Source organism: Lagopus muta, chromosome 2 (assembly GCF_023343835.1).
Source record: "Lagopus muta isolate bLagMut1 chromosome 2, bLagMut1 primary, whole genome shotgun sequence".
Classification (NCBI taxonomy): domain Eukaryota; kingdom Metazoa; phylum Chordata; class Aves; order Galliformes; family Phasianidae; genus Lagopus; species Lagopus muta.
Genome location: NC_064434.1, coordinates 32048299 through 32061782, shown reverse-complemented (window position 1 = coordinate 32061782; position 13484 = coordinate 32048299). Strand labels below are relative to the sequence as shown.

General features: G+C 35.5%; 1 protein-coding gene and 1 long non-coding RNA gene across 2 annotated transcripts in view; one reads left to right on the top strand and one right to left on the bottom strand.

Moving 5' to 3' along the window:
* BCKDHB (branched chain keto acid dehydrogenase E1 subunit beta) overlaps positions 1–13484 on the bottom strand; it is a 1150961-nt gene that overhangs the window by 882129 nt on the left and 255348 nt on the right. The window lies entirely within an intron of this gene.
* LOC125688663 (uncharacterized) lies at positions 5380–11914 on the top strand. The gene is made up of 2 exons (XR_007374829.1): positions 5380–5440; positions 10168–11914. It is a non-coding gene; the product is annotated as an uncharacterized LOC125688663 (long non-coding RNA).

Here is a 13484-nt window from a genome sequence, read left to right as displayed (position 1 = left end):
TGTTCAAGTCTTCCAATTTAGTGCCAATGGCAATTGCAGAACTACAGCATAATTACTAAACTCTTTAGATATCTAAATTCCCATAGATAAATACATGCAAGTTGTATAGCCATTGGGAACAGAAAAAAAATTGCTGAACTGATGGGAAACCATGTTTCATCCATGTTCCAAGCATAATTATCAGTCTCAGAAAATACTGATGTTCACAAGCAGGACCCAAAACTCAAAGCGTTTTCCATACTGGTTTGAGGAACGTAGATTCAAACACTTCCTCAAGCAAGAAATTAGACCTCAGTCCTCATGCCATAGTCCTATCTACCATTCAGTATAATCATCTTTTTTCTTTTATTTCCAAAGGTATTTTCAGAGCTGAGAGTTCAAACAGAATGACATCAGGAATCTGTCCAGCTTTTCTTTGTCACTCAACATTAGGTTTTTACTCTGCATTCACCCCTTTACTCTGCATTTCATCCCACAGCTTTCTGGCAAGGAGGTATCTGAGCATCCTTTTCCAGGAAATAATGTAAGGGAAGCTTAAGACCCAGGTACGGTTTTATATTGTTTGACTGGACACTAAAAGTAGGTGTTTTTGATGAACTAATTTATTTTCTCATCTGTTCTTCTTTTCATCTATTTCCTAATGCCAAGTAGTTTCCCAACAAATTATTCTCAAACAACAGAAGAGAATAATATAATAACCATAAGGACGTAATGCTTCACTATGTTTTGAAGTAACATTATTTCTCAATCTCATATTGTTGCAGATAATTCTTTTCCCACAATACAATTGAGTGAATCATTCTGGATGAAATAAGAAAATGTGAAACCTAAGTGTTTGGTTTATTAGAAAAGTTGCCAACAGTTAAGCAAATTGCATCTGTAAAATTCATTTGAACTTATGTTCATTTATCCTCAACTCAATGATTTAACCCTTGCTTATGTTGTTTTCCTTTGTTTTACGAAGGTTCAAGGTTCAAGGATAAAACCAGCTGATTTAAGAAAAGATTGAAGATCTTCCAGTGTATATGTATAGAAATATTGTATCAGTTAACTAGCTGTAGTGAAACTAGTGTATACTTTCCCACTATTTTCAGAAAGAGTGAGATTTTGGACAGATGGGTAAGTAAATATTTTGCCATTCATTCATAGATTTCAGAAGAGAAAGTACAAACCACAGACTGTAGATCTTCCATGCTCTGGAATCAATAAATCTTCTAACAAGTCTTAAACTTCCAATACTTGAAATACTTAGAAGCAGGAGGGGGACTGACATTTTACGTGGGTAGGAGTGATATGGCAAGGGCAAAGGAATTTAAACTGAAAGAGAAGAGGTTTAGATTAGATATTATGAAAATTTCTTCACTCAAAAGGTAGTGAGGCACTGGCACAGCTGCCTAGAGAGGCTGTTGATGCCCCATCCCTGAGGGCATTCAAGACCTGTGCAAGGTATGTGCAGTGTGGTCTAGTGGCTGGCAACCTTGCCCATGCAGAGGGGTTGGAACTAGGTGGAACTAAGCCATTCTTTGATACGATGTTATGAAAGTTACAATGAATTAGATTCAGATAAAGATTCTTTTTTTTTTTTTTTTTTTTTTTTTCATATTTTTCAGATGAGTTTCACCAACCAAATTCTGTTTTGTTTTTTTTTTTTCTCATAAATTTTATCATAAGAGCCTTTTATGATTTGTTTTCTATAGAACATCGAAGTGCTATTGTTTTCAGTGATGTAATATTTGTATGCTTTCAAACTCTGGTTTAAGCAAAAATTTTTAGTAAGGTGTCTTAAGAACAGAAGGGTAAAACAACTGATTTCTTCAACTGTTTAACTTATAAATAATACGCCTATAACTTAACCTTTTCAGAGCATTACAAAAGCAATGTCACTATCTCTTTAATCGCAGTACCTGAAATTCCAGTTAACCTTTTGCATATTATCTACTGTTGTTTATTCTTAAGGTCAGGTTAGTTTGTTCTATTTTCTTTGTTGCCAGTTGTCTTTGGCCTTCATTGCATATTCTTCTAAACACAAATCTGTCATTTTGATACTCTGTGCTTTTATAACCTCTGTGAAGTGTTTCAGTAATAGCTATCAAATAAACAAAATGCAATGCGGTGGCAAAACTGTGGCTACAAACTCTAGGATAAAAGGTCCCTAGTTATCCAGCTGAAACATTGGAATACAACACTGAGAGGAGAAAAGTTGGAGCAGCCAGTGGAGCAGCCCTTAATCATTGTGATCATTGGACTGAGACACCTCATGGATTGGGGTCTTAAAGATAATTTTGGTAATTAAACTCTCAAGGGGAACTATTAAAGAGAATAGCAAATCATGATCATCTTACACTACATGATTTGGGCACCTGAACTGCCTGTGTGATGTACAGTACCAGACCCAGAAACATGGAGAATGTCTGATCTTCCTGTGGCCATCCTCACACCTAAGGCTGGACCAAGGGCCAAGATTTGGAAAATTCTAGAGGAGTTTTCTGTTTGTCTCATGCAGTCTCTTGTATTTTCAGCCACTGTATTTAAATCAGTGGGAACATCTGCAGAGAATAGAACAGATTAAAGATTTGGTTAATTTTGAATTTAACACAGAGAGCTGTCCTAAGTTTCCTGCAGTTATTTTTCACTTTCTATTAGCATGCGTCATTGGATATGGAAATGGTTTACAGAAAGAATATGTATAGACTCTTCCCTCTACTTAACCTCAGAAAGACTTGTTATATTTCAGCAAAATCTTTTAAAATAGAATTGATGTAGAACCAACAGTCTTGTCTATGCTAGTGTCTCTTTTAATAAAGCAAATGTAAACAAATAGGACTACTTCTATAAGAGGGAATCTTACCATATTAATAAAAATTTTGATGCAGAACTTTACTTGTTTAGAGACTTGTCACAAAGGATGGCACTTTCTTGAGGATGGCACTTTCTCTGGTCCATAAATACAATTAATTCAAGGTTTTATTTTATAATATTTACAAAAATTTGCTTTCAAAACCTGAAAACTAGTTCAGATTCTCTTAATGTTTGTTCTTAATGCCTTTAATTGCAATGAATTTAAACTGCGCTGTTGAAGTATCTAAATACTGTACTAGTTAGTACAATATAATCCATGTGAGCTTTAGTCATATGAATTACCCAACACCAATTTTAATAGCTGGGCCAGGTTTCAGCTATAAAGATATTAAAAAAAGATTAAAAAATAATTAAAAAATATTAAAAAATAAAAAAAAGATATAAAAAAAAAGGTTAAAGATAAAGTTAAGTAAATTACCCACATGGGATTAGAGTCATCTGTTGTTCTACTAAATATCTGGAACAACAGCCCCAGATAGCAATTTAATCAAGATCTTTCCATTCCCTCTACTCAGATGTTCATTAAACAAATCAATATCCTCAATTCAGCATTTTGTTGTTGTTGCTAGCAATTTCAAAGTACAGTTGTTGCCTTTGCCTATATGAAAGAGATGCAATGCAAGTTCCCTTTCCTTTTTAGCCAGGTTTTGAAAAATTATTTGAATGCCATGTTCGTGCAGAAATTCCCCATTTCTCCCTCCAGAGTTTCCACATGCTTTCTATGAGCAGAAGACAGCCCATCAAGGGGCAGGCTCAGCACATTAGCATGGCAGGCCAAGGAGTTCAGGTACCCCAATGAAAAGAGACTTGCTGAGAAGTAGTTCTGTGTCCCCACAATATATGTTGCTCAACTTTACCTCTGGGGAGGGAGCAGAGAGCTCAGAAGAATTCACAAATGTTGCCTTTGTTAATGGCTTTCTATGCTATTGGTTACATTTTGTAGATATCTGTAGATATTTCCCACAGGCTATATAAGAAAACTGGGCAAGCTGCACCAGTTATTTCTTTACTTTCTACGGAGACAGAAAACTGTGCTTTGCAAGACCTTACCTAGAGGTGCCTTGCTTTTCTGGATCTCAGACTAAACCCTTTGTTCAAAATTTGCAGGATTACAAAGAGTTAATGCTGACTTCAGGAATCTGTAGGCTGGATTGTAAAATCTCCAGCCTGCAAGAATATTCAGGCTCCTCTACCCTTATCTATAGCAATTGCTTATGCAAAGAAAGGACGTGCTGTTTTACCTCTTTGTAAAAGAAGTCCAAAGTAAACCTTTGGAAACATACAACAAATGGCCAAAAAATGGTCTTAATATTCCCTAACAGAATTGGAATGCTCATCCTGCAATCCCAAGCTGGTTTAGGAAAGATCATTGCACCTTTGAAACAGAATCTCTTGCTAAAGAAATATTCTTGAATAATTTTTTCAATGTTGACTGTACTTTCTGTGCTTCCTATGCTGAAACGGATGTTCTCATACATATTTCAGTGAGGGTTTTTTTCTTTTTTTTTTTTTTTTCATTTTAGCAGCTCTCTGTGAAAATTTCTTTTTATATGTGATTAATGTCACTTTTTAACATGTGTCTGGGTTTGCTGGCACTGTATAATCCTTGCAAAATCAAAATCCAGAGGAGCTGGCACAGGAATTTTTGCCTGCAGGAGCATATTTCTCTTCTTTTTGGCACTTGCCAAAAGTAAGAGGAACATCTTTAATTGGCTCAAGTAAGGAAAGAATAGTTTTAAATTCTAAATATTTCTTATTTTGAATTTGGTTTGAATAACATGGCACTGTTTAAATTGCACTATTTAATCCACCCATGCTAAATTTTTCCCTTTTCCAAAGGAAAATCATTACAGTATTTGTGCCTTTAATATTGTGTTAGAGAAGTACAGAAAATAATGCTGAGAAAGAAGCAGGTGGTCATCTTATCCAGACAGGGTTTGCTGGATAAAAATCCTCAAACCTTTATGCAAACTGCTTTTAAAACTCTTTGGTGGTGAGAACTTCACCAGCTTCTGAGACCATGAGCTAGTACTTAATCAAACCCTTAGAAAGTCTGTATGATATTCAAGCTGAATTTTCCTGCTGTGATTTAATCTCCTCCCATCCTGTTCAAGAGTGATCTGAAGAACAGACCCCATTCTCTTTACAAGTGATTTATAAACGAAGATTGCCATTATTTTTCTCTTCAGTCATTATTTTTTAGATTATGCAGTTGCTTCTAAGCCATGTTCACAGGTCATTATTTCTATGTCATTATTTCTAGACTTCTCTTCAAGCTTGTGATACACTTTACCATTGGAGTGGGATGAAGGTCTTGGAAGAGGAAGGCAGGAAAAAGTGAGGGGCTGTTTTTTCTCTTATAAATGAACTCAGGATACAATCCAAGAGCTCAAGCCAGCCCTGGCAAGAATGCACAGTATGGAAATCTCAGGTCATTGACAGAGAACAGGATTTAGTCAGCATGAGCTGGGGTCAAAGAGTAAGTTCTTCACACTGATTTCTGGAAGTAACCTTTGGGCTTTGTAAGTGATGAAAACTAGAGACTGTTCCAGCAGAGGCCTCACAAATGTTGAAAAGAATGGTAGGAAAATTTCATCTTCCTGGCAATTGAGACTTTTCTTTATATATCTCTTGAGTTTTCTTTATATGTCTTTGGATAATTATTGTCTCTTTGTTGCATGAAGCTGCTGAATTTTGTTTAGTTTGTCATATTCTATAAGCACTCAGGCCTACTGTATCTCTTTCTTCATTTTTGTCCTCCTAAATATGGATCATTTCATTCCTTCTTATAGTATTTCAACCTTTTTTTTTTTTCAGATCATTTCTCCAACTTGTTAAAATCATTGTGAGCTTTAATTCTATCTGTCATGCAGCAGTCATGCATCTACTCCCAAGACACGATACTTATTAATATAAAAAGTATATTCTGAGTCTGTTACTCAGATCACTAGAGGTACTTCTGAGCACAACTGCTGTCTGAGCAGTTATGGAATCTCAGCCAGCACCTTCTTGTTTGGCAATACACCATTAGCAGTTGTCACATGAATAAACTTTTCCTAGAAGTTCTGTGCACACCTTTATCAAATTTTCCTTTCAAATTTATTGTTTTCTGAGGATATAGCCTGTGCTTCAGTGAGCCTGACTGTTATATAAAACGGTAACAAAAGCTTAGCTAAATCAAGTTTCCTGAAATCTGCTGCCTCTTCTACAAAAGTAGTTTCTGGAGCACAAAAGTTGAGGAAAGGAGGCTCAGGGTTGACCTCACTGCTTTCTACAAGTGCCTGAAAGGAGGTTGTGGCAAGCTGAGGATCAGCTTCTCCCAGGTAACAGTTATCACTTGTCCTATCAATGTTACACCGAAAAGGGGAGGTACAGATTGGATATTCGGAAAAACTGCTTTCTCAAAAGAAGTGGTAGTGCATTGAAACAGGCTGCGCAGAGAGGTAGTGGAGTCACCATCGCTGGAATTGTTCTAGGAAAAGGTGGTTTAGGATGTGGTTTAGTGGACATGGTGGTAGTGGCATGATGGTTGGACTAGACAATCTAAGTGATATTTCCAACCTTTATGACTCTATAATTTTATGATTCTATTGTTCCCAACCTTAGCTGGTGTGGTCACCAAACCATTTGCTTCCCAAGCATTTTTACCTTGTATGTTGTCAAAGATGCCCACTAATACTGGTACTCTTTGGACAGGAATGGCACAAGAGAGAGCAGTGTTACAGGGGCCTCAGCAGTGCTGTAGAGCTCCTGCCTCTCCTTACAGATGCCAGTATGCTTTCAGAGCAGCACTGCCAGCCACGTGTACACCTTGCAAGGAGGGACTGTACTGGAAAAGAAAAATAAATAAAAATAAGCCTAGTAGATTAAGGAACAAAATGTGTGGTTTTGATTTATGCAATTAATGCATCAATGAAATTTCTTTTGTAATGACTCTCTTTAAAACAAAATATTTTGTAACTTTCCATTTCTTCATGAAGCTGACATAATACTATAAAGATACATTTGCTGAGTTTGGAAAGTCTACTTTCTCTTAGTACCTTATTAATTACAGTCTATATTCTTCTGCCTGCTGTCTCCTGACTGTATAAAATGAAATTTTTGTTGAATTAAATAAACTCCTAATAAAAGCAACAAAGGGAATTTTGCAATAGATTAAAGTGATAGATAGAAAAAGGGGTCTTTGCACATCTCTTAGCTACCTATTTATTGGAAAATTTCTCAGTTCTCCAACACTTTTGTATTAGGAACATATATAAATACGCACACAGTGTGTGTGTTTGTACATGCTTGCAATAAATACACATACTGTGTGTGTATGCACATGCTTGCATTTTGTCATACATTGTTTGGTAACATACCATACTCTGTTTGGCAACATCAAAACTAAGATTCCTGAAAGAGTACTACCACAGAGCTGAGCACTCTAGGTGCTTTAGACAAATAACATGCAAGTACTAAAAGCACATCTTTTATGCATAAATCTTGCAAATGAACAAGTGTAAATTAATCTTTTTAATATCTACTTGCAATCTATAGAGATAAATAAATTACAGCACAAAGTGATTTAACATCAAGCTTGCTGTTTTGTTTTTACAGTGTGTTTGAACATTCGCTTCACTTCAAATTAGGAATTCAGTAGAACTAGGTCAGGTATACTGTGCATAACTGAAATTTATCTTAGATTCAGTTGACATACAATTCTGCAATATCATAACAAACAGGTAAAGTAAAGCTAGAGAAATGAAAGTTTGGATCTTCATGATGAAGCATCTTTATTAACAAAGCAGATCTGAAATGAGTGATTGTCGATCTATCAGCATAAAATTTGGATGCCATCTGAATTAGGAACTAGCAGTGTGAACTACTAGTGGCTAACCCAATATTTCCCTTGCGTTATATGCTTCCAAAACAGGGAAACTAATATAGAAAGATAAGTAACAATGCTTAACAGGATGGTTTATTTCCACGTATGTACGTTTTTACCAGTTTTAATTTTCCCAAAAATCTTATCAGCCACAGCAGCTCAAAATGCAGAAGACTTCCTTAGAACTGAGAAAGTATTAAGTCTTTCTTCCTCTGCAGTATCTTGCTACTACAAAGGCTGACTTGTTTGTTGATCTTGTTTACACACCTACTGCCTCTACTTTGTGTGAAGGTTTTCACTAAGAATTTTCTTGAGTACTTTCATAGCAAACTCATCTGCATCTCTCTCTTGCTAGTTCATTTTTCAGAACACTCTGTGAGTATTCTGAGGAAATAATGCACACTAATGAGGAAATAATTCATACTAATTTTCCTGCTGATTCCTGCATAGCTTCTGATAATTTCTCATGACTGCCATTACAGCGTTTTATTCATCTTTGCTGAGAGATTTTCTCAATAGTATACTGTAGTTAATCAACATTCCATTTTTCACTTCACCGATATTAAACACGATCAATTTCCAACAGTGCTAATTTGAGATTATTGTTTTAATGCCAATATACTGTAATAGTGTGCAAAGGTTTTGTTGAGCACTTTCTTGTGGAAAAAATAACTCTTCTGAATTTGAGGGAAAGCCAAATTAAATTTCGAATACTTGAACTGTGGTTCCTAAAAGATAGAAATAAGCACCAGAAATTTTTGTACGAAAAATGAAACAGATCCTGTTTCTGTGTAACCAGACAGAAAGTAGAAATATTGTATTTTTCCCAGGGCCTTCCATGGTGGAAGAAAAAGTGGAGTTCAGAGCTTGAACTGCTGGCTAAGCATTGGTCCATTTTTAACAATTTATATGAGCCAGGTGAAAAAGAGCTATTCATAGAGATAAGGATGCTGCACCTTTCTGCATGATGTAGAATTTCTGTATTTATTTGATTTGAACAATAACAATGCATTATAAAAATAAATAAAAAAAAAACAGAAACTAATTCATTACACAGTCCTAACTAATCCATATATATAACTGATGTATGTCTTTCAATGAATCTCAGAATAGTCTGTTAAAGCCAAGACAATTGGGTTTTTTTGATCTTTATTCTTGATGGTCAAAGTTGCTACTTATACTCACAGGTAATATTGAGGTCATACTTCAAGCTTGAATTAGATCTAAATAAAATGGGCTATCTATTGTGTCTAGGCCATGGCACAAATATTGTCTTACTTCTAGTGGAGTTTCTTCTATGGCATCTGTGCAGCAATTATCATCTCCAAAACAGCTAAGGTGTATTAGGAAAAAAAATTAATTGAGGAAACTTTTACTCAAATAGAACCCTGTTAGTGTTCATAAATCCTCTCTGAAGACCTTGTAAATGTTTAACTGTTCCCAGTGTAAATTATTAACTGAATATGAACTTGAAATCATCTTCAACCAGCTGAAAAAAAGTACACTGTGACTGTTTTATATTTTGAATTAAATAGCTGTTCAGTTTTAATTAAACATATTGGTCATGGAATATTGTTTTAGCACAAACCTAAACGTATCTAGAGCCTCCCATTCACCTTCCTTATGTCGATTGCCTTGCCATCCAGCAAAATAAGGGTTATAACTACTGAAATTGATACACAAATATGCCAGATGAATTATCTTCTTTCCTTGTTCTTTTTATTATTTTAATTCAGATTGTTTCCCTGAACTAGTTTGTGGTGTTTTTTTGTTGTTTATTTGTTTTTTCTTTTTGGGGGAAGGGGAGTGTTAGTTTGTTGTTGTTGTTTTTCTTGTTTTGAGTTGGTTGATTTTCAGAGGTTGAATAAAACTTTCTATACTCCTTGTTGATAGAGCAAGATTTCACACTGTCCCAGTGCTGAGACATTTCTGCATCAAGATACAAGTTCAAAACATCAGATCAGGGCAAATTAGATTAGGAATACTGGCTTGTCAATCAGCAAAGAAAAGTTACTCAGGAGCAGTAATCATTCAGTTTTTACAGCTGTTCATACACCAATCTTATCAGGTGAGTTCTACCAAGATAATCTCTCCTAATAGAAGGAGTAAGACCAAAGAGATAACTGGTAAAGTCTATTTGCAGAAGATAAGCACCTATATTCTCATTCCTATTGTCTGCAACAACTTATTTCCAATTTCCTATGCTCCAACTACAAAGGTCTTAACCACTGTAGAGGCTTAATAGTGCCACATCTCTTACTTCTCTTCGTGTTCTGCAATGCAATCAGCCCAGGACATTTTATGTTACCAATCCTTTCTCCCAATCTTGTTACCATACCATGTGCCAGAACTCGCTAAGTAGTCCCTGAAATTATGCATTTTCATCTTACACTGACAGATCCTTTTCATATGTTCATAATACCTGTTTCCTTTTTTACTAGCTTCCACTCAGCATTGGCTACCCCTACAGCCATTATGCTCCAGTGTTTGGTCCAGGGATTTTCTTTGACCATTTCCTGATAGGAATGAAGAATGAAAGCAAGAACTACAACACAAGTTCTTCCCATCAATTCCAAGCAATGTACCTGCAGTGTATATTGGGTTTCCATATCAGAGCGCATACTGTTAATGTGGGTGCCATCTTTGTTGTCCCAGACATCAACCTGACTTCCTTCAATTTTCTTCATCCTGGGCTGAAGAAACCATGTCTGATTGTACCCAGTCCTGCAGGATCTTCTTTGCTTTTCAAAGAACAATGGATTGTTTTTGTGGAGAAAAAAAAAAATACAACAAATTTTCCAAAACACAGAAACTGTGTGTTCTGTTGGTTGAAAATCATCCCAACAAGTTGACAATTCAGGGTTTATGAATAAGCCATGGGTGACAGACATTCAAGGGGATGTAAATTTGCTAACTTTGAGGTGATTCATAACAACAGTCTTTTCTACAAGACAGATATTTCTTGTCATCTGTGGCTTAATGGTAGAAAGTACTTCCTTCTGTTCCTATGTAATCATCAAGAGGCAAAACTGAAACTTGTTCTTATTGCTTCACAATATTTTGACAGAGCAGCAGACTCAAAATGCTTTATGTTTTAACAACTTATAGCGACACAGAATGAAATTACATAATGACATTCATAGAGACTGTGCTGTGCCATCTCAGTTTTTGTGTTTCCTATAACATCCACATTCCTTATGGTGTGAGAGTAAAAGAGCATTTAAGTTGAAGCCCAAATGTTTTCCTTCAGTGAGAAATTCATTTCCCACTTTCAATGAAGTCACTGAATGAATGGCTTTGAAAAGCACTTCTAGTAGCCGCTTGGCTCACATCCCTGACTTCAGAACACTAACTGCAGCCTATCCTATTAATTTCTGGGAGCAAGTAGCAACCAGCACATTAGGGAGAGAGAGGAATGAATGAAGCTGCAGCATATTTCCAAGCTGAAGTTACTTTCTAGTACAGATTATCTTGTCTCAGGGCTTCTGAAAAGGTTTTGAAAGGACATCAAAACAAAACTGAAACATTTTTGGAAGGAATAATGTTTTGGGCAATTTATAATGAGTTATTGGAATGAAAGTGCAATGTTACTTTTTTTTTTTTTTTTTTCCCAAAACTGTCTGGTGTCTGCATTGGTGTAAGAGTGACTAAATTTTTGCGTGGGGGAGGGGAAAGGAAAAGGTTCTATTCCAGTTTAAATGTTCTTGACCTTCATTGGCTCGACCCAAGCAATCTGTGAATGAAAAGTTTACATGGAAATCTGATTGCAGTATTAAGTTTCAGGAAAAAAAAATAGCTAATTATTTTATGTTTTCTTATTTATAAGTTACTGTGAGTAATTGTGTTACAAAGAAAACAGGATTCATCACTCATTAAATGAGATTACCTTACCTAGAAATTGTTGACAGTGCTTTTAGAAACCATTACCAATTTTGTAATAAGCTCCTTTATTCCCATTCAAAAGGTGCATCATGAAGATTCTCCAAGAAGCTCTGTCTAGAGACATCTATAAAAATGAGATTGAAAAGATTGATAAGTACTCTCTATTTTTTTCATATTTATGTTATTTAGTATTAAAATAATTTTTACAGTATGAATTTCTACTTTTTCCATATAAGATGTTAATAAGTCATATTTCACCCCTTCAATTATGCAACATCACAACTACTTTTTTTTTTTTTTTTTTTTTTTTTTTTAATCCAGAAATGGTCTTCCATTTTCCTTAATTCCTATTCATCTACATATGGGGAAAAAAAGAAATTATATATCTAGCATATTTGCAGGAACACTGTTAATTTCTTCTTAGCAGCATCTAGCTAAAAAGTATTCCAACATGCAGCTTTCTACCTTTGAAAGGTTTTAGGCTTCAGTGGGTGAGGGTTTTCTCTGTTTTTAAACCTTTGCTGAAATGTAGAATAATAACGAGGATGCAGGACACATCATTAATGTGGTTTATAAGGCAGAGTTTTATGTTACTTCAATGATATTAAAGTAACTATTATTGTAATTTGAAAAGCATTTAAAAATACTAAATCTCTTTAAATAAAAATCATTCCGTGAAATATCTGTTCTCTATAAACTTTGTTCCTGACAGCTGAAAACCAAATCACCACACAAAGAAGCTTTGGTGTCAGTACCCAGCATGTACAGACAGTGTTGTCATGCCATGGAAACTGTGTTTTTAAATATAGAAACAGTGCATCTGTAGGACTTACTTTAAAGCAGAGAAGCAGAGCTGTGTTTTCCGTCAGTGGCATCTGCCAGGTTGTGGGTGATACTAGATTGTGGCAATATGGTTAAATTTGTTAGCTTGTGTATAATTATGCTACAGGAGAAAGGAATGTGCTTCACTGCCAGAAAAGGAGGAGGGAACGAAAGCATGAAAAGAGTTACTCAGTGAAAAGAAATCCAGCAACACCATCCTGGGTAACGTCCATATTCAAAATTTGGATGGTGGGAAGAATTGTGGTTAATGTCCGAGGTAGTTTTCATTTGGATTTCATTCTTCCGATTTTATATGATTCAGCTCTCCGTCTTAAAAGCTGCACATCTTCTAGTTCACTGTAAGAATAAGTCTATTTAAGCCTTGTTATTATCAGGCCAAATATGAAACTTCTGCTTCTCAAATTCTGAATGTGTTTAAATTCTCTCATTTTAAATTGGAGCTAGTGATTTTGGCATAGATGATCAGGATATTATCATTTGATAGTGTTGTTTCACTGCAAAGAAGGAACTGAAAATGTAGCCCAAAAGGAATTACCAGCTGTTTATCCCGTCTTCTGGTTTTTCTTCCTCCCCTCTATGGAAATTTTTCTACATGCTCACTATCTACTTTCCCTTTTCTTTTTTTCCTTTTCCCCATCCTTCTGCATTCTCTAAGTGCTTCATTCCCCAGTTCTCTTCCCACAAATGAACAGGAGTCTTCTTTCCCCTACTGAATTTACATCTCAAGGTTTCTGCTTCCAAAAATAAAGGTTAATTCCCTTAATGCTCAGTGCCTTCCCTTTCATAATATTAATTGAATGATCACCAACAGTTTTTTTCATATGCAGACTTTTCAGTTTCTATGCTAAAATTGGGACAAAAAAAAAAAAAAAAAAAAAAAAAAAGTTCTTCAATTCTGTGAAAAGACAAGTGGACAAAGAAAATTCCACATGCCAGTCATCCCATCCAGGTATGCAAGAGCAGCAGTACCAGAGCAACAATTTTTTTGCCTTCTGTTGGCACCCAGTATGGAATTGCTGACACGTTTTTGTAA